General features: G+C 39.5%; 2 long non-coding RNA genes across 2 annotated transcripts in view; one reads left to right on the top strand and one right to left on the bottom strand.

Annotated features, from left to right (window-relative positions):
* Nucleotides 1-22,448, bottom strand: part of LOC309642043 — a 371,803-nt gene that overhangs the window by 288,364 nt on the left and 60,991 nt on the right. The window lies entirely within an intron of this gene.
* LOC309642044 lies at nucleotides 1,184-13,261 on the top strand. The gene is made up of 2 exons (XR_014252933.1): nucleotides 1,184-12,282; nucleotides 12,335-13,261. It is a non-coding gene; the product is annotated as an uncharacterized lncRNA (long non-coding RNA).

Raw genomic sequence — 22,448 nt, 5'->3', positions numbered from 1 at the left:
AAGGAAGGTAAAACAGTAGGCACAGCACTGGGCAGTTTAGCAAATATCTATGGCAAGGGCCCTTCAGTGGTTTTGTAATGTATCAACAATTGGCTCAGCTGAATGACATTTCCCGGAATTCCCTTTCCATTTGGGGTGGGAAGAGATTTTATTTATTTATTTTAATTAAAAAAATTTTTTAACATCTTTATTAGAGTATAATTGCTTTACAATGGTGTGTTAGTTTCTGCTGTATAACAAAGTGAATCAGCTATACGTATACATATATCCCCATATCCCCTCCCTCTTGCGTCTCCCTCCCTCCCACCCTCCCTATCCCACCCCTCTAGGTGGTCACAAAGCACGAAGCTGATCTCCCTGTGCTATGCAGCTGCTTCCCACTAGCTATTTATTTTACATTTGGGAGTGTATATATGTCCATGCCACTCTCTCACTTCGTCCCAGCTTACCCTTCCCCCTCCCTGTGTCCTCAAGTCCATCCTCTATGTCTGCGTCTTTACTCCTGTCCTGCCCTTAGGCTCTTCATAACCTTTTTTTTTTTTTTTTTTAGATTCCATATATATGTGCTAGCATACGGGAAGAGATTTTAACGGGATATTTAGAGGGCAAAGTGAGGCAACCACCATTTTGTAGTTTACACACACTGTTATCTATTTGCTTCCTCACCTCATTCACATGAAGCAGCACGTGGGCCTACAACTGCCTTCCTTCTTCCTGAGCCTTCCTTAGCGTATCTGACTCCTGGACCATTTGTGTGTGTTCAGTCCCTTGACTGAGGGGCCCCACTGCTGCAGGGCAGCCATGTAATCACGGCCAGAGGTAACGAGAACTGAGGTAAGTCTCAGTCTGTCCTCGGGGGCTCCAGCTCATATTTGTGGGTTCCAGGCTGTCCCTGCTCTCCCTGACTCTACATCCATCTTCCCTTCCTGCCGGCCTGACCTGTGGCTTCAAGCTCCAGTCTCAGACAGGAAGCAACAGACTTACAGAGACTGACGAACCAGATCCCACAGTTGCATAAAGTCAAATCTCTATGACAAATATCAGTTTGTCTGTCTGTCTCTTTCCACACACATGCATGTGTGAACACGCACACAATCTTTCTGTTTCTCTGACTGAATGCTCCCTGATACAAACAATAGTTGAGAGTCTTTCAACTTGTACTGCTCAAATTAAGTTTAAAAACCCTCCTTTAATGGCTTGTGACCATGAGTGACTATTAATACAGTATCTTGGTACTCTTGAAAATACCATGGTTTTATGTTGCTAAAAGCATTTGGAGAGCACCAGCCCTTCTAATAATAATAAAAATAAGAAGGTTAATTCATGCATCTTGAGTATTTACACTGTGCGTCAGATACTAGATCAGATATTTCACGAGAATCCTATGAAGTAGGTGTTGTTATCATCCCCATTTTACAGATGAGGAAACTGAGGCCATAGATAAGTAACTTCCTGAAGTCATACATTTAGCACAGAGCCAGAATTCACACACACCATGCCGGTTCCAAAGCTTGTGCTCTTAAATTTGACGCTACACAGCTTTCAGATGCCGAGGTACTGTGAAATTCTACTGGGAGTAGGAACCAACTAACTAACATCATCACTGAAAAGGAACCGGGTAATTGCTTACTTAGGAATGATATGGGCAGGAGTGGGTGGCAGTCCCTTGAGATTAAGCCTGACTGGAATGTGTTGATGGCTTTCCAGCCTTCTCACTTAGAAGATTATGTTCTTTCCTCAACAGTTTTGGGGGGTGGCTCCTCCAACCTCTTTCATTATTCTTTTTCTCTTTCAGCTGTCACCCTCCACTCCCAGTTTTCTTCTTTTTTGATTTTTGTCTTGACAGCACTCCAGACTGGAAATATTTTAAGAAACAGCTTGCTACATGGTACTTTACTAAAAATAATACAAGTCAAGTTATTGGCAAAAGAGTCAGCCTTGGAGGAACACCAATCGTGCAGAGTTTAGAAAGTGGCGTGGTAGCTCTGTCCTGGTTTCTCAAGCAGGATAAACCTCAGACTTGGGAGCTGGTGGGGAGCGTGTCCAGGCTAATGGAGATGAGGACTGTCTGACTCCCCTGTGGGATCTGCTGACTTCAGAGTGTGAGCCTTGCTGGACAGACCTGCCGGGATAAATGGGCCTCACGGATTTGTGCAAGTGATTGGTCTCCTCTGCCAGTTCACTCTCCTCTCCCGACCTTTAATAGTTTGAGTTCCTCAGGGCTCTGTTCTCTCCTCTTATTAGTCTACAGCTCACCCACACCTACTCTATTCCTGGGCTCCATCCGGCAGCCTAGTGGTTAGTGTGGACTCTGGAGCCAGATGGCCCCAGGTTTGAATTCTGGCTCATGACCTAGCTGGGCGACTCTAATAACTCTGGGCCTCAGTTCTCTCATAGGTAAAATGGATTTAACAGTTGTACTTCCCTCAGAGGGCTGTTAGGAAGATTAAACAATATTCGTAAAGTGCTTAGATAGTGACTGGTAATTAGTAAGCATTTGAAAGTGTTTACTAAATAAATTTGCAAATATAACTAGTTTAGACTTTTCCACTGCATCCCAGGCCCAACTGTCAACTCCTTTCTCCACCTGGATATGACACAAACAACATTTTAAGAACTGAACTCAATCTCTCCTAAAACATCCTCTGCCTTTGGAGGTCCCAATGCCAGGCACCTACCTCCTTTCAGCCCACTAAATTATAGACTCCGCCTCCTAAATATCTTTCAAACCCTTCTGTTTCTCTCTATCAACTTTGCCACCACTAGTGGGCAAAGTCACCACCATCAGCTTCTGGACCACAATGATAAACACAAATGGTCTCCCTATACCTGTATGTATACCTTTCCAGTTGATTCCCCAAATTGTGAAAAAGGGGATCATTCAAAATAAAAAATTTGACAATGACATGCACTTGGGGAAAAAACAAAAACCAACCCACCACCTCTCCCATGGATTTCCACTGTTGTTAGTTTCTAAAGCTTCAGATCCTCACTCTGTCAAGATGCCATGTGTTCTGCCTCTACTTACCTTTCCAGTTTCAGTCCTCACCCTCACCCTGCCTTCTTCCTGTGGGTCTTCTTTTAGCTTATGGAACACATCGTGTTCCTTTCCATCTGAGAACCTTGGAAGATGTAGTTCCCTCTGCTTGAGATATTACTGCTTTCTCTTCTTGCCATTTTCATGCCCCATCTAACTCTTTCAAGAGGCAACCTGGATGTCCCTCCTTCTATCCCAGACCACTCTGATATCCTAGTTGGACACACTTCAGTCACACCCTTGCTTATACTTCGTGTCTCTTTTTTTTTTTTTTGTAAATTTATTTATTTATTTATTTTTGGCTGCGTTGGGTCTTCGTTGCTGTGCGTGGGCTTTCTCTAGTTGTGGTGAGCGGGGGCTACTCTTCGTTGCGGTGCACGGACCTCTCATTGCAGTGGCCTCTTGTTGTGGAGCACGGGCTCTAGGCGCGCGGGCTTCAGTAGTTGTGGCACGCGGGCTCAGTAGTTGTGGCTTGCGGGCTCAGTAGTTGTGGCTTGCGGGCTCTAGAGCGCAGGCTCAGTAGTTGTGGCGCACGGGCTTAGTTGCTCCACAGCATGTGGGATCTTCCCAGACCAGGGATCGAACCCGTGTCCCCTGCATTGGCAGGCGGATTCTTAACCACTGCACCATCAGGGAAGCCCTGTGACTCTTACTACAATCACAGTTCAATATTTTTTATTGAATTTCTGTCTTCCTACTAGACTTTCCACTAGGCAAAGGCTTTCTCTTGGTCAGTGTTGTATTTCTGACACAGAGAATGAGTCCCATAGATAGCTGTTTGGTAGCGTGAGCAAATCTAGTTTTACTCTTGGCACACCTTTGATCAGGTCAGTGGGCACAGGTGAGCAAGGCAGTGAGTGTCTGCCCCACACAGACCCCAAATCCATGAAAAAAAAGTGTATCCTGGGTTCATAGATCCTAAACTTCTAGAAATGTAGCATCCATATATTTTTTAAAAGCTTTTGTTTCAAATTTTCTTGGCACAGTTTGGAACCATGTTTGATACCCTGAAGACATTTATTTTCTGTAAATGCACATTATCTGTGCTTTTTGCATAACTTACAAAGGAAAGTTTCTTTTACAGTTTCCTATACAGTTTCTTCTCCAAGGTGTGCCTTTATTCCTGTCTGTGACAGAACACAAAGAACAATCAAACCTCATTGTGACCTTTTATTTCAACTTTGTCCCTCAGTCCCCATAATGAGCCACAAGTGTTTGAAACAGATCATTCTTTTTATCATTCCTTGGTGGTTAAGTCACTGGGAAAGCACAATAATACCCCAGGAAAAAAGAAAAGAAAATGAAGCCTGCCCAAAGGACACATTTACATTTTTAAGGATTCCTAGCTTTTTTTGAGAAAATAACCTACAGTGAATAAATCAAACTTTATCAGACTTACTTCAACAGAGTAAGATGGAAAGGAAGCAAAAGGGCTTATCAAATAGTCAACTGTCAACTAGGAGGCTATGTATAATAACAACACATAATATTTTATTTAATATATAATTATTTTATATGTGTTATAACTTGAAAAATTAAAAACAAAAAATTTGAATATAAATGTTTGGCTCTAAAACACCACCATTTGTTTGGTTTGTTTTTGGTCTCAAGCACCATTTCCTCAAATTTTGCATCATGTTTTTCTCACTCTCTTGGTTCATGTCTGCGGATTACAGCTGCATTTTCTTCTCTCTGTTGGATGTGGAAATGAAATAATGGAAAACATTTTTTCTTTATAGTCCAGTTGTGTCTTTCTGCTTTACTTAATCCCTAAACTTTTCCAAAGATTTAAAACGGCATGTAAAGCAGTCCCATGCTAGTTCAGTTGAATGAGATTGAGGCTGGTGGACAACCCAGGCTCAGGAGACACACCGATTGCATTAGAGGGTCATGTGGCTCATATTTCAAAGGGAGTCATGGGAGTTTTGGGTGTTTCTCCCTTCTTACTCCTGAAATAACCTTCAAAATTTCAAAACTGGCATTTTTATTATAATAATTAAGGGTTTGATATTCATCCATATAAAATGTTTATGGTTTTAAAGATTTCCATTAGGTGGTTTCTTAGCTTCCATCTTTCCTAACTAAAGAGTCCTAGTCTTGTTATTCTATCTCCCAATGGCTCATCGACCTTCCCTAGAGTCGTAGACATTTGTTAGTTTTGGGCCAATCATAATCCAGTCCATCCCCAGTTAACTGGGAATCTATCACTTGCCACTCTCACTATATATGGTCCTGGTGGAGCTGCCTTTAACCCTGGCCTAGGGATGGTATCCCAGCCAAGCTTGGCCACACAAAGCCTCATATTCTCCTGTCCACAGGATTGGTTTAGAAATAGACATGTGGCCAAGCCAATGCCATCGAGATGCCGTTGAAATATTTCTTACAACTTTTGGAAATGAGAGGCATGGTTTTGGGGGTTGTATTTAAACATGAGGAGCACATTCTGAGGTTACTGCAGCTGCCTCTCTATCACAAAGGGGAAATCTCTGAGAATGGAACAGTTGTCATTAAACAGTAGCCTTTCAAACCCTTAGAATAAAGTGGGGCCTGGGACCTTAAAATGTCACTAATGTCCTATATTAATTAGTTCTCAATCTCTGAGGGGTCATGTGAATTAGCTTGTAAAATGTCTTAGAGCTCCAAAGATGAAATATATGATGGGAAAACCTCAAGAGTTTTTGAGGGCTGTGGAGCCAAACTCATCATTGGTCATACAAATGAGCTATAGTTGAGGGAAGAAAAGGAGATGTTTTAGTGCAGGTTGTATGGGGCTACAGGATATACTAGTTCATTCAACAGTTATGTGTATTTTCCCCACATTAGGTTGAATCAGTACATCGTTATGATGTTTTATATGCCAAAGATGAACTTCAACAAAGTAGAATATGATAGAATTTTGTTGTATTGTTTACTATTGAATTTCATGTGATTTTAAACATGTCCCTGAGTGTTAAGGGTAATACCTGAACTATGTCATCACCCAGATCAAGAAATAGAGCATTACTGGTTCCTTAAAGAGCTAAAAATAGAACTATTATATGATCCAGCAACTGCATTCCTGGGTATGTATATGAAGAAAATGAATACACTAATTTGAAAAGATATATGCCCCCCAGTATTCATAGCAGCTTCACTTACAATAGCCAAGCTATGGAAACAACCTAACTGTCCATCAACAGAAGAATGGATAAAGAAGACAGATATATAAACACATATGTATGTATGTGTGTGTGTGTGTGTATACATATATATGTATACACACACACAGGAATATTACTCAGCTATAAAAAAAGTGAAATTTTGCCATTTGCAACATTGTGGATGGACCTGGAGAGTACTATGCTTAGTGAAATAAGCCAGGCAAAGACAAACACCATGTTTTCACTTATACATGGAATCTGAAAAATAAAACGAATGAACAAATATAACAACAGAAGCAGACTCGAAGATACAGAGAACAAACTAGTGGTTATCAGTGGGGAGAGGGGTGGAGGGAGGGGTAAGATTGGTGAAAAGAATTAAGAGGTACAAACTATTATGTATAAAATAAGATACAAGGATGTAATATACAGCACAGGTAATATAGCCAATATTTTATAATAATTTTAGATGGAGTACAATATATTGATGGAAAAATATTGAATCACTGTTTTATACATGAAACTAATATATTGTAAGTCAACTGTACTTCAATTAAATAAATAAAAATTAATAAAAGAGAATTATTTATACTACCATGCTACCTAAAGTATTCAGAGATAGAATGTTACAGAGCGTTTTACTGAGTATTTTTCTTGATATATAGTTTATTAACCATTTTCCCCTGGAGAAAAATACAGACAAAAATAATTATTATTATTAACAATGATTACAGCAATAAAAGGCATTTACTGAACACATACCAAGCGACATACCACATTGTGCTAAATTCTTTTAATTTAACTCTCTCAGAAATGCTTTTAGGTACGTGCCCTCAGTGTCCAGGTTTTGTAAATGGAAAAACTAAGGCTTAGAGAGATTAAAAAACTTGCCCCCAATCACATAGCTGTAAAGTGGTTGAGCTGGGATTTGAACTCAGGCCTGCTTGATAGATGAACATCTTGTCTTTACTACTCTGCTCCTATGATTACTGATAACATTAAGTTGGTACCAACTACTTTCTATGTCCCAGACATATGTTGAGTGACTTCTATTCATTATCCCACTTACACTGCACTGCAACCCCATAAGGTAGTTACCAGCATTCTTACTGAGTTGCACGACAGAGGACTTTGACATATTTGGAGTATTTTATGCTTTAAATAAGTTTCCCTCATGCATTTATGAAAACTGTTCATTGCTATGTATACGTGAATGAATGTCAGCCAAAGGAAATGGCAGCTCTGGAGCAAACACAGTAGAATGGCTCTGTCTACTGCAAGCAGAAGCACAGAGTAATGAATCTATTCCACAGAGACAAATCCATTTTTTGGTAAATCTTACTGAGTATTTTTAATTGGAGCCAGAAAAGAGTTAGTGGCTTATGACCCAGAACTAACAGCCTTTGAAATATTTTTTCAATGGCTTTAAAAAAAAATAAAGTGATATTCTTGGCTTAAAAGGGGAACATTCTTCTTAAGGAAATAGCAAGTCCATTTTAAAAATAATAATTACAACATTAATATTATTAGGTTTTAACTTCTATATTTTCTGGTTTTCTATTTAAAAGTACTACTGTATAGTCTTATAGTTTTTATGGAGGTGACAAAGTTATTTTAATTTGGCGTAATGGAGATTTCTGGTTAGTATTGGGTGCCAGGCATGACCCTGGTCCTGGAGAATCACCAAGGATTAAGACTCAGTCCCTGGTCTAGAAGATTTTACTCCATTTTTAAACACTTCCCATTAGAAGCAAAGATTCTTCTGTCTCCTGTCACCTTGCAGGTTGACTGGCTGCATAATAACTATTTTAAACTTGAGTCTTTGGAGAGAGTTTAACCTTCATTTAGTAGAAGGAGATAATACATGTCTTCTTTTATTCCAGCACTGATATATTTCTTCCACACTTAGAATTCCTATTAATGTTTGAGGTTCTGCCTGGTAGAGTGAAAACTAGTTCCTGTCTCAGAGCAGGTTAAGACCTTGTGATAACCTAGGTGTTTAAAAGAATTCGTTTCTTCAAAAACCTCTGACAAATGAGGAGTGAGTGCTGGGTTTTACAACAGACACACAAGGGACTTGACACTGATCTTTGAGTTTATGAAAGCTTATTGTACAAATGGAGATTTGGCAATAGTGATATTTTTCAACTGAAATTCCAACCAAAAGTAAGTAAAACAAAAAAGGTAAAGACCAGAATTACAAAATTTGTAGAATTAAGACTAGGAATTTGTAAGATGCTGCTATCCTAAGGGAAAGTGAGGCATACCTGTTAAATATTTAATTATGTGCATAGATTTTTGGGAAGAAATGGAACTAACATAATTTGAGGTCCTTCTATGTGTCATTCTGTGCAAGCCACAAAACCCTCTAAGATATTTTCTTATAGTTTGTATTTTATAAAAGAGGAAACAGAGGCTCAAAGCTGTTAAACTGCCCGAAGACATGCAGCTTGTGAGCAGCAGAATAGGAATTCAAACCCAGCTCTGTTTGGCTCCAAAGCCTGTGCTCTTTCCATTATATCATCCTACATCTTTTTACGGAATGACTTAGTTGCCAACTGGGGATAAAATAAATGGCCTTTTGAAATTCTTTCCGTTGCCTTGATTCTATTCTCCCTGACTTGATCTCAATGTTGGCCATCACATTGCTTAGCAATCTGTGTATACAGAGAGGACGGTCTAGGAAACAATGCAACCTGATGAGTTTAATGTAGTTTTTCAAATTTAAGTTCTCCCTCTTACTCGGTCATAAAATCTCAGTAAGAAGGGACCTTGGAGTTCATCTAGTACAAGCCAAGTCCAATGTTTAACTCAATCTCCCTCTCTCTCTTTCAGCAAATACTCATTTAGTCCTATGTGTTAGGTAGTAGAGATAAAGCAGTGAACAGACAAACCCTGGCTATCATGAAGGTTTTTCCTTACTGCTGTTCTCTTCTGCATTTTGTAGGTGCTTCTTCAGTAGAGTAGGATAGACACCGGGTTATAAAGGAGAGAGAAAAGGCCAAACCATTTCAAAGACGCTCTCTCTCACACACTCATTATGAACCCCCTGGTGCATAGTTGACATCTTAGGTGGTAACTGGGCACATAAAAGTCGATCTTAGTGCTTTGCCCTTAGTCTGTGGTCTTATTAACTAGCTTTAATGCATTTCCCCCATGTGGTGTAAAGACTGTGAAAGATCGAGAAATACTTTTGGACTCTTCTGAGCAGACAAGAAGACAGATGGACCTAAAGAGTAACGGTTGGCAAGAATGTGTCATTAGTAGCTTGATTTTAAGGTGGTTCTGAGGAGCTCAGTAATTTTAGTGGGTGTCTGAGAAAAGATTTGGAAGGGGAGAAAGGAAGTGTCTATAGAAAGAGACCATGATGGATGAAATAACTGAAGGAATGGAGTGGGAAAGCCAGGAAGAATCATGTGAAATAGTGCTTACCCCAAACATAGCCAGTATTGATGGAGAACAGGGGCCAAGTCCCTGTGCACAAACGGCACTCAATGCCTCAAGCATTGTTACTTGGCCTCCACTTAGCTGTTTAATTCTGTCTTGCGTGTGATGAGTTACATACCTGTCCGTCTCCCACAAGAATGAAATTGCTTAAGAGGAGTGAACCACAGCTTAGTCATCTTTGAAGGCCCCAGGACCTTGCTCTGTGCCTCTTGTTCAGAGTCAGTGTTCCAAATGTGCTTAGTGACTGAGCACTTTTTTCATTTGGTAAAGGATCTGTAGCTGGCAATTGTTTTTGAATAATAATTGAGGTTAGGGGGAAAAGAGGCAGAAATTGTCCTGTTCCTCAGTAAGCTCAAAGGGAATTAAACAGAGCAAACCAGAGTTGTTCTCTCTCTCTCCCAGAAGTCACAAACTGACATTAAGAAGCATCAAAATGTAAAAACGAGGGGCCATTTTCCTTGTTTCAATATCAGATAAATCCTGACTTGGGGGGTTCTTAGCGTAACCTATTTCTCTAGGCCTAACCAGTCAGAGGTTAAAAATAGAGTCATAAAGTGGTAACAAAACAGAATTCATTTTATTCTGTCCCCAGTTTACTCTACCAGAACTTCAAATGCTTTTGAATTTCCCTCTAATTATTCTGGAAACCTAGGAGTTACTTCACTTGTATTCTCAAAGCTGTCATCTAGGCTACCATCTGCCAGGAACCACTTTCCTCCTGTCTTAGCAGCTAAGAGGTTGCCCAGAAGCCCACGAGAGGCTTGTGACTAGGGCCAGAAGGTGTCGGTTCCCATACTGAGTGGTCTGCTACTCTCCCATCTTACACCGCAGACATCGGCACACATGAATGACTTCTACAGCCCACAGTTTCTGTTCCGCGTTCCAATGTGCCCCAGTTTGTCTTGGTGGAAGACAGTACTGCAATGTAGCTGAGAGTGTACATTTTAAAATCAGAGATTTGAGTTAGAATCTTGCATCTGCCACTTTTTAGCTGCATGTCCATAGGCAAGATATATTTATATCTCCTCTATAGTTTATCTATAAAATGGAAAAAAAAATGACCATATCATAGGGTCACTGTGATGATTATGAAAATGTGTTTGATTAAGATTATATATGGTAAGTGTTCTGTGATTAGGAAGTGTACAATACACATTAATTATTATATGACCATGTGTTACCTACATTACCGAAAATGATTCTTTGTGCTCTCACTGTCTAAAGATATTTTTGGTAAAACAGCTCTTAAAAGGTTTTTACTTATAGTCTCCACTCCACTGAATGGGGAATGAATGATCTGAATGATCATGTTTTGCCCGAATGACCCTTTCCTCCAACCCTGTCCCATTATCTTGAAACAAACATCTTCCCCTCCACTCTCTCCACTCTTATAATGAGCTATTTCCTAGGGAGATCTCAATACTTCATGCAAACAGGGCTCTGAGGGGCCGACCACAGTGAACCTCCTGGCAGGGCCAGGCATGTCTGAATCCTGGTATGAACATAGCTAAGATCTCTAACATATAAAGAAGGATTTGGCAATGGCTAGATGGTAGCTGAGAATGTAAAGGAGACAATGTAAAAAGAGAAGAAAGGAAGAGAGAATTCAAGTCCCCAAGAAATGAAGAAAGCCGAATATTTAACATAGAGTACTTTCTGGGAGTCAAAGGTTATATTTTAATTTACATTTTCCTGCAGAAAATTAGTATATATAAGCCAGACAACATCTTTTTGTTGCATCCTGAGTACAGCCAGACCTTGCTTTGTGTTTTGCAGATACTGCATTTTCTTAAACTGAAGGTTTGTGGCAACCCTGCATCAAGCAAGTCTATTGGCACCATTTTTCCGACGGTATTTGCTTACTTCGTGTCTCAGTGTCACATTTTGGTAATTCTCACAATATTTCAAGCTTTTAAATTACTATTATGATATTTGTTATGGTGATCTGTGACTGGTGATCTTTGATGTTACTATTGTAATTGTTTTGGGGTGCCATGAACCATGACCATATACAACAGCAAACTTAATGAATATATGTATGTGTTCTGACTGCTCTAATGACCTGCCATTTCCCCATCTCGCTTCCTCTCCTCGGGCCTCCCTATTCTCTGAGGCACAATAATATTGAAATTAGGCCAATTAATAACCCTACAATCGCCTCTAAGTGTTCAAATAAAGAGTCGCATGTCTCTCACTTTAAATCAAAAGCTAGATATGATTAAGCTTAGTAAGGAAGGCATGTTGAAAGCCAAGATTGGTTCAAGAGGCCTAGCTTTTGGCCTAACAGTTAGCCAAGTTGTGAATGAAAAGGAAAAGTTCTTGAAGGAAATTTAAAGTGCTACTCCAGTGAACCCAAATGATACAAAAGTGAAAGAGCTTTATTGATGATCTGGGGAAAGTTTTAGTGGCCTGGATAGAAGATCAGACGAGCAACAACATTTCCTTGAAACAAAACTTAGAGCAAAGCCCTAACTCTCTCCTATGAAGGCTAAGAGACATGAGGAAGCTGCAGAAGAAAAGTTGAAAGCTGGCAGAGATTGGTTCATGAGGTTTGAGGAAAGAAGCTGTCTCCATGACATCACAGTGAAAACTGAAGCAGCAAATGCTGATGTAGAAACTGCAGCAAGTTATCCAGAAGATCTAGTTAAGATAATTAAGGTGGTTACAGATTTTCAATGTAGACTAAACAGTCTTACGCTGGATAATTAAGGTGGTTACAGATTTTCAATGTAGACTAAACAGTCTTACGCTGGAAGAAGATGCAATCTAGGACTAGCTAGAGAGGAGAAGTCAATGCTTGGCTTCAAAGCTTCAAAAGACAGGCTGACTCTCGGGGCTAATGCACTGGTGACTTTAAGCTGAAGCCAATGATCATTTACCATTGAGAAAATCTTAGGGCCCTTAAGAGTTATGCTTAGTCTACTCTGCCTGTGTTCTATAAATGGAACAACAAAGCCTGGATTTCAGCACATCTGTTGACAACATGGTTACCGAATATTTTAAGTCCACTGTTGAGATCTACTGCTCAGAAACAAGATTTCTTTCAAAAAATCACTGTTCATTGACAATGCACCTGGTCACCCAAGAGCTCTGATGGAGATGTGCAAGATTCATGTTGTTTTCATGCCTCCTAACATAACATCCATTCTGTAGCCCATGGATCAAGGAGTAATTTTGACTTTCAAGTCTTATTATTTAAGAAATACATTTCCTAAGGCTTTAGTGATTCCTCTGATGAATCTGGGCAAAGTCAATTGAAAACCTTCTGCAAAGGGCTCACCATTCTAGATAACATTAAGAACATTTGTGATTCATAGGAAGAGGTCAAAATATCAACATTAACAGGAGTTTGGAAGAAGTTGATTCCCACCCTTATGGGTGACTCTGAGGGGTTCAAGACTTCAGTGGAGGAAGAAACTGAAGATGTGGTGGGAATAGCAAGAGAACTACAATTAGAAGTGGAGCCCGAAGATGCGACTGAATTGCTGCAATCTCATGATAAAACTTGAAGGGATGAGGAGTTGCTTCTTACTGATGAGCAAAGAAAGTAGTTTCTGGAGATGGAATCTATTCCTGGTAAAGACGCTATAAAGATTGTTGAAATATTACATAAACTTAGTTGATAATCTTCTCAAACCCTGCTGCTGCTTTGACTCCAATTTTGAAAGTTCTGTTGGTAAAATGCTATAGAACAGCATAGATGCTACAGAGAAATCGTTCATGAAGGGAAGAGTTGATCCACGCGGCAAACGTCATTGCTGTCTTCTGTTAAGAAATGTCCACAGCCACCCCACCCTTCAGCAGCCATCACCTGATCAGTCAGCAGCCATCACCACTGAGGCAAGACCCTCCACCAGCAAAAAGATTCCACCTTGCCAAAGGCTCAGATGATGGTTAGCACTTTTTTTAGCAATACAATATTTTCAAATTAAGTTATGTGAATTGGGTTTTTATTAGACATAATACTATTGCTCACTTAATAGACTACAATATAGTGTAAACATAACTTTTATATGCACTGGGATACTAAAAAATTGTGTGACCCGCTTTATTGCTATATTTGCTTTATTGCGGTGGTCTGGAACCAAACCCACAGTATCTCTGAGGGGTGCCTGTAATATTCTTCAAAAGATAACATGTTTGGAAAACACTGGTAGAAAAGCCAGGACCCAATATATGCCTAGGTTGGAAATGTGCATCATGATTCACCAGGCACAATTCAGTTTGAAATTATCCCCCTTTTCATGCCATTCAATGGAAGAAAAAAATTAATCTACTCAGTAATGAATGCATAGTCTATTATAATTATTGTGTTCTTTTTTGAAAAAAATAACATGACAGCTTTATTCACTCCATGTGGCAAACCAACTTGCTTCAAGTGAAGTGCAAATAAGACAAACACTAAAATTGAGTTTTTCTTGCCTCTTGTACCCAGAGGCATATGCTATGGCTGTAATGCATAAGTTAAAATGGCAATAATAATAATAACAGTGGAAAACCAAATGAAAATATTAAACTCAGTTTTAGACAACTGATTCCAAGGGGCAACAATTTTCATGCTCCATCTGCTTGGAGAAAATTTCTTGTTAATCAGGTCTATAAAAGGGTGTGGGTATTGGATTCTGTTTTCTGTTAAAGCCATAATAGTTTCTAAACAGTGATGTGTCAATTATCTGTTGAATCTAATCTGTTATTTTTTAATTTCCAAACTCCCACTACCCCCCCTCAGGAAGTTTGCTTACTGAAGCCCCAAGTGAATGGGCCAAATGAATTCACATTACGGGGTATCATTGTGAACACCAATTGTGAAATAAATCAGCATCGAATTTATTAGAAATTTTGACTTTTTAATTTAGATGTCAACTGGGGACTGTCTCTTATCAGTATGCTAGAGAGGCCCAGTGAATACATTCATTGAAAATTTAAATAAAACCAGGAAACAAAATTTCAATAATTTGCTTTAAGTATCCTCTTCCCAAAGATTCTGTACAGTACATGTTCAGATAATTGAAAATTCTCTTAGACTTTCTTTTCCTTGGTCTTGTAAACAGTTCTACTAAGACCAGTTCTACTTTATTGTCATTGCCCTTATATAATAAGCCTTAATGGAACATGTGACTTGGATTAATATGCAATTTTTTGGAAAAAAAAAAGAGTATAGAAACTAAGTTTCTCATTATGCTCTATTGTTATTACTATTATTTTAAAGCAGTGGTGGAGAGCATGGGTTTGGATTCTGATGGATACCCCACTGTTCAGAGTCCAGCTCTGCCATGTGCTAGCTTTATGACTATACACAAGTTATTTAACCTCTAAATCTCAGTGATCTGTTCTGTAAAATGGGTACAAGACCTCCTTTCTCGCAACACTGTAAAAATCAAATCAACCTTAGCACAGTACTTGGTTCATAGTGAGTACTATACAAATCGTAGCTGTTATTTTTTATTGAAGTATAGTTGATTTACAACATTGTGCTGTGTACAGCAAAGTGACTCAGTTTTATATATTTTTTCAGATTATATCCCATTATAGGTTATCACAAGATATTGGGTGTAATTCCCTGTGCTATACAGTAAATCCTTGTTGCTTATCTCTTTTATGTATAGTAGTTTGTATCTGTTAATCCCATACTCCTAAATTTGTCCCTCCCTCCCTCTCCCCTTTGGTAACCATAAGTTTATTTTCTATGTCTGTGAATCTGTTTTGTATATAGATTCATTTTAATTTTTTTATTTTTTATTTTATTTTTTCCACATCTTTATTGGAGCATAAATGCTTTACAATGTTGTGTTAGTTTCTGCTGTACAACAAAGTGAATCAGCTATATGTATACATATATCCCCATATCCCCTCCCTCTTGAGCCTCCCTATCCCATCCCTCTAGGTTGTCACAAAGCACCAAGCTGATCTCCCTGTGCTATGCAGCTGCTTCCCACTAGCCATCCATTTTAAATTTGGTAGTGTATATACGTCAATGCTACTCGCACACTTCATTCCAGCTTCCCCTTCCCCCTCCCCGTGCCCTCAAGTCTGTTCTCTACATCTGCGTCTTTATTCCTGCCGTGCCACTAGGTTCATCACTACTGCTTTTTAAAATTCCATATATATGCGTTAGCATATGGTATTTGTTCTTCTCTTTCTTACTTACTTCACTCTGTATGACAGACTCTAGGTCCATCCACCTCACTACAAATAACTCAGTTTTGTTCTTTTTTATGGCTGAGTAATATTCCACTGTGTATATGTGCCACATCTTCTGCATCCAATCATCTGTTGATTGACATTTAGGTTGCTTCCATGTCCTGGCTATTGTAAATAGTGCTGCAATGAACATTGTGGTACATGTCTCCTTTTGAATTATGGTTTTCTCAGGGTATATGCCCAGTAGTGGGATTGCTGGGTTGTATGGTAGTTCTATTTTTAGTTTTCTAAGGAACCTCCATACTGTTCTCCATAGTGGCTGTATCAATTTATATTCCCACCAACAGTGCAGGAAGATTCCCTTTTCTCCACACCCTCTCCAGCATTTATTGTTTGTAGATTTTTTTGATGACGGCCATTCTGACCGGTGTGAGGTGATATACCTCACTGTAGTTTTCATTTGCATTTCTCTAATGATTAGTGATTTGAGCATCTTTTCATGTATTTGTTGGTCATCTGTATGTCTTCTTTGGAGAAATGTCCATTTAGGTCTTCCACCCATTTTTGGACTGGGTTGTTTGTTTTTGTGTTATTGAGCTGCATGAGCTGCTTGTATATTATGGAGATTAATCCTTTGTCAGTTGCTTCGTTTGCAACTATTTTCTCCCATTCTGAGGATTGTCTTTTTGTCTTGTTTATGGTTTCCCTTGTTGTGCAAAAGCTTTTAAGTTTCATTAGGTCCCATTTGTTTATTTTTCTTTTTATTTCCCTTACTCTAGGAGGTGGGTCAAAAAGGATCTTGCTGTGATTTATGTCATAGAGTGTTCCGCCTATGTTTTCCTCTAAGAGTTTTATAGTGTCTGGCCTTACATTTAGGTCTTTAATCCATTTTGAGTTTATTTTTGTGTATGGTGTTAGGGTGTATTCTAAGTTCATTCTTTTACATGTAGCTGTACAGTTTTCCCAGCACCACTTATTGAAGAGGCTGTCTTTTCTCCATTGTACACTCTTGCCTCCTTTACCAAAGATAAGGTGACCATATGTGCATGAGTTTCTCTCTGGGCTTTCTATCCTGTTCCATTGATCTATACTTCTGTTTTTGTGCCACTACCATACTGTCTTGATTACTGTAGCTTTGTAGTATAGTCTGAAGTCCGGGAGCCTGATTCCTCCAGCTCTGTTTTTCTTTCTCAAGATTGCTTTGGCTATTCAGGGCCTTTTGTGTTTCCATACGGATTGTAAAATTTCTTGTTCTAGTTCTGTGAAAAATGCCATTGGTAGTTTGATAGGGATTGCACTGAATCTGTAGATTGCCTTGGGTAGTATAGTCATTTTCACAATATTGATTCTTCTAATCCAGGAGCATGGTATATCTCTCCATCTTTGATTTCTTTCATCAGTGTTTTATAGTTTTCTGAGTACAGGTCTTTTGCCTCCTTAGATAGGTTTATTCTAGGTTTATTCCTAGGTATTTTATTCTTTTTGTTGTGATGGTAAATGGGGTTGTTTCCTTAATTTCTCTTTCTGATCTTTTGTTGTTAGTGTATAGGAATGCACGAGATTTCTGTGATTTAATTTTGTATCCTGCAACCTTACCAAATTCATTGATTAGTTCTAGTAGTTTTCTGGTGGCATCTTTAGGATTTTCTATGTAGAGTATCATGTCATCAGCAAAGAGTGACAATTTTACTTCTCCTTTTCCAGTTTGTATTCCTTTTACTTCTTTTTCTTCTCTGATTGCTGTGGCTAGGACTTCCAGTACTATGTTGAATAATAATGGTGAGAGTGGACATCCTTGTCTTGTTCCTGATCTTAGAGGAAATGCTTTCAGTTTTTAACCATTGAGAATGATGTTTGCTGTGGGTTTGTTGTATATGGCCTTTATTATGTTGAGGTAGGTTCCCTGTATGCCCACTTTCTGAAGAGTTTTTTTTTTATCATAAATGGGTGTTGAATTTTGTCAAAAGCTTTTTCTGCAACTATTGAGATGATCATATTGTTTTTATTCTTCAATTTGTTAATATGGTGTATCACATTGATTGTTTCATGTATATTGAAGAATCCTTGCATCCCTGGGAAAAATCCCACTTGATCATGGTGTATGATCCTTTTAATGTGTTGTTGGATTCTGTTTGCTAGTATTTTGTTGAGGATTTTTGCGTCTATGTTCATCAGTGATATTGGCCTATAATTTTATTTTTTGGGGATATCTTTGTCTGGTTTTGGTATCAGGGTGATGGTGGCCTTGTAGAACGAGTTTGGGTGTGTTCCTCCCTCTGCAAGTTTTTGGAAGAGTTTGAGAAGGATGGATGTTAGCTCTTCTCTAAACGTTTGATAGTATTCTCCAGTGAAGCCATCTGCTCCTGGACTTTTGTTTGTTGGAAGATTTTTAATTACAGTTTCAATTGCATTACCTGTGATTGGTCTGTTCATATTTTCTAATTCTTCCTGGTTCAATCTTGGAAGGTTGTACTTTTCCAAGAATTTGTCCTTTTCTTTCAGTTTGTTCATTTTGTTGACATATAGTTGCTTGTAGTAGTCTCTTATGATCTTTTATATTTCTGCAGTGTCAGTTGTAATCTCTTTTTCATTTCTAATATTATTGATTTGTGTCCTCTACCTTTTTTTCTTGATGAGTCTGGCTAACGGTTTATCGATTTTGTTTATCTTCTCAAAGAACCAGCTTTTAGTTTTATTGATCTTTGCTATTGTTTTCTTTGTTTCTATTTCATTTATTTCTGCTCTGATCTTCATGATTTCTTTCCTTCTACTAATTTTGGTTTTCTACTAATTTTGGGTTTTCGTTGTTCTTCTTTTTCTAGTTGCTTTAGGTGTAAGGTTAGGTTGTTTGAGATTTTTCTTATTTCTTGAGGTGAGCTTGAATTGCTATGAACTTCCCTCTTAGAACTGCTTTTGCTGCGTCCCATACGTTTTTGGATCATCGTGTTTTTGTTGTCATTTGTTTCTAGGTATTTTTTTATTTCCTCTTTGATTTCTTCAGTGATCTCTTGGTTATTTAGCAGCACACTGTTTAGCCTCCATGTATTTGTGTGTTTTACTGTTTTTTTCCTGTAATTGACTTCTAATCTTATAGCGTTGTGGTCAGAAAAGATGCTTGATACGATTTCAATTTTCTTAAATTTTCCAAGGTTTGATTTGTGACCCACAATGTGATCTATTCTGGAGAACGTTCTGTGTGCACTTAAGAAAAAAGTGTATTCTTCCGCTTTCGGGTGAATGTCCTATAAATATCAATTAAGTCTATCTGGTCTATTGTGTCATTTAAAGCTTGTGTTTCCTTATTTATTTTCTGTCTGGATAATCTGTCTATTGGTGTAAGTGGGGTGTTAAAAGTCCCCCACTATTATTGTGCTACTGTTGATTTCTCCTTTTATGGCTGTTGGCATTTGCCTAATGTATTGAGGTGCTCCTAAGTTGGGTACATAAATATTTATATAGATTCATTCTAGATAGTAGTTATTCACATTATTATTAAGCACATTAATTTAAGATAATGTGTCCAGTTCCTTTTGGGAAAAATTGATTGACTTAACCCTGGTTATAACCCAATAGACATGGAGCAGTGGTTCTCTAAGGAAAAAACCTTTGCTAAGAGTGAATCTTTCAGCATATTGCTTCTGACATGCACATAACCAGAAATGGGACTGACCCTCTAGGAAAGAGGACCTCAAGCAGAGGGCTTCACACAGAGCAACTGGAATAGGTTTATGCCACCACAGGTTAAAATGCACCTATATGCTCATCACAAAGTTACACGAAAGAAGGAATCAAATATCTACTTTGTGCTTTGCTTTCCATGCTCCAGGCACTGTGTTAAGTCCTTCACACATTTAATGACCCTATGATGGAAGAATTATCCCCATTTTAGGGATGAAATCGTTAAGGCTCAGAGATAATTAAAAAACTTGATCGATGTCTCATAGCTATAATGGTGGGGTGGTGGTTGAAGCTGGGCTTGTATTCTCCATTAGACCATGTTTTGCTTTTCTAAGTAGGTATCACAGACTATCCTGATGAAGTCTAGAGGGCTGGGGTGGGCCCACAGAGGCATAGCGAGTTGCCATCTAAGAGGGATTCACACAGTAAGTACAGTAACTCCATCCAAAGCAAGAGGGAGGTGCAAGAAGCACACTGGCTTCAAGGACAGGGAGGGCAAAGGGGTGACCCTGACACGCCTGTTGCTCCAATCGTCCTCTGCCTGAGCCATAGACTCATGCCCTGCGCTGCAATCAGAGACTGAGGGAAAAACACAGGGGCTGCTTGGTTCACAATCTGGGATAGGTGGCTGGAGGTCCCAGCCCTAGAACCACACTGCCTAGGCTAGAATTCCACCTTTCCCCTGGACACCCTCAGTGACCTTGGGCAAGTTTCTTTAACTTGTCCAAGCCTCCATTTTTCATCTGGAAAAGGGGGGAAAAATCCTACCTGCCTTCTAGGTTGCTAGGATGATTAAATGAATTAATATACACAAAGCGCGTAGAGGAACGTCTGGCATCTAGTAAGTTCTCACTCAATACATGATACCTGGGACTAGTCTATGAGTTATCAAAATTGGGGCAGACAACAATTACACTTTCCTAAATATCTCTGTGTAACTTAGCATTTCCTTGTCCTTCTCTGCTTTGTCTTTTGTGTCCCAACTCAGGGCTGTCATAGCTGAGGAGCCAAAAGCAATAGGCCTTCGAAGGCCTCCAGGCAGAGAGCATATACTGTAGAATCATGGCTTTTCTCTTCTCCTCCTCCACCATGAGACGAGGGTCATCCCGGGGTAGGAGAAGGAGAAGGACTGGAAAGAAGCTGTGGTGGCAGATACTGGTCACTCAAACGGGACTGCATCTTTCTTTGTCTTAACTCTCAGCCAGAGTCCTCAAAGGAGAAGAAAGTGAACAGAACAATCCAGATAAGACCAGGGAATCTGGAGCTGAGGAGAGTGCATCTGTGCCCATTATCAGAGCTTGAGAAATGAGCAAGAGTCGTGAGACCTGCCTGGGTGGCCAGGTCATCCATAGCGCAATTTCCACTACACTCACTGTGGAGCCAGTGATGGTGAAGGACCAGAGCCAGCCCCAGAAAATTCTCTGAAGGTCTAGAGTGAAACACAGGTACTGTCAGAGACCTAGGTCCTAAAGACCTTCCAACCGGGAGTCAGGGGAGAAGGAGCAGCTAGCTTTGTTGATGCTGAAAGTATAGCACAGTGAGGGGAACCCAAGGACTAGATGCCACTCACCCCCCACCCCCAGGCAACACAAAGGTGGTGTGTAATCCCCTGGAAATCTACATGCCACCTGGGAAGTGGGAGCAGGGCTCTAAATTCACTAAATTTCTATCACCACTCAGAATGGGTGCTTAAATTAGAAGGTGAATAGATTCATAAATCAAGAGAATTATGTTGACGGCTCACCTGAGTGAAATGTTACCCAAGGCAACAGCAGCTTTGATACCAATGGGAGATGGTGCAATGCTCGGGCAGCAGCATTTTGGGTGTGTACACTGGTGGGTCTCAATGGCATGACATGTGAGATTTTGTTTTGTTTTTGCTAATATACAGAAACTTTATCAAACACTATGTACTAGGCACTGTGCTACATTCTTAAATATAATTATCTCATTTCATCTTCTCAAAACCACTGTGGAGTAAATATTATCCCCAATTTACAGATGTTAAATGTGAGGCCTAGAGAGGCCGAGGTTACACTTTAGCAATGTGATGGGTCTGGGATTCAAGTCCAGGCAGACTGTTGATATGGCCTGTGCAGTGAAGCGCCGTGACAGCCGGCCTCGCTCGGGACAGTTATCAAAGGCAGACCCTCTGGCTACATTGGCATTGACAGTAACAACCTTGCCAAATGTACATTTGCAAGAGAGTTGCTTGCAACTTGGGGTGTGTTGCTACCTTTTGGAGTCAAGATGAGTGATATGCAGGTCATGCTGGGGAAATCCTAAACTATTTAGGAGGACTCTGAGGGCTAGCTGGAGTTCTTGCTAAAGAAGGCCAAACAAGAAAAATTATTTTGTCATTACCTTCTTGATCTTAGTTTCGTGTCTAGGCTGGTGTGGCTCACAAAGACCATGCAATCAGCACCCTACCCACTAGTAGGAAGGTGAATGGATGACACTTGGCAAGCATCACTGCATCAGCTTAAAGCATCTAGTGTTGCATTAGTCATTCTAATCTGGTGCTTATTACTTGTTAATAATGTACTTGTTCTCACTGGGTTTTCATTTCAGGATCTTCTCTTGGGCCTTAGTGTCCTGAAGTTCCCTAATGCCGTGAGCAGTGTGGACGTCATTCCCCTGTTCCACCTTCACAGAGCATCTCAATCTGAATCATTAAGTCCTTCCTCAGCCACGGGAGGTGTTTCCAACCTAATCCTTGGTACACCTGGCCAATCCATTTTGACTTTGTTTCCCTAGAACCCATTAGTTTTATGTGAAATTCCTATAAATTAGCCCTCCTAAGGCTTTCATTTTTTTTTTCTCTTAGTTTCCATCTTGTTGTCGTCACGCTTTATATCCTGGGGAATCACCTCAATTTTAACTTCTAGCTTTCTTCTAAATTTTTCTGAATTTTAAGAAATCACGTTCTCAATACCAAAGGGCTCTTTTTGTTGTTGTTGTTCTTGGTTTCTTCTTTTAATGGCTATATATTTTTTTTTGGGGGG

Source organism: Balaenoptera physalus, assembly GCF_965194825.1.
Source record: "Balaenoptera physalus genome assembly, chromosome: 13".
Lineage (NCBI taxonomy): Eukaryota > Metazoa > Chordata > Mammalia > Artiodactyla > Balaenopteridae > Balaenoptera > Balaenoptera physalus.
This window is presented reverse-complemented; position numbering and strand designations above follow the sequence as displayed.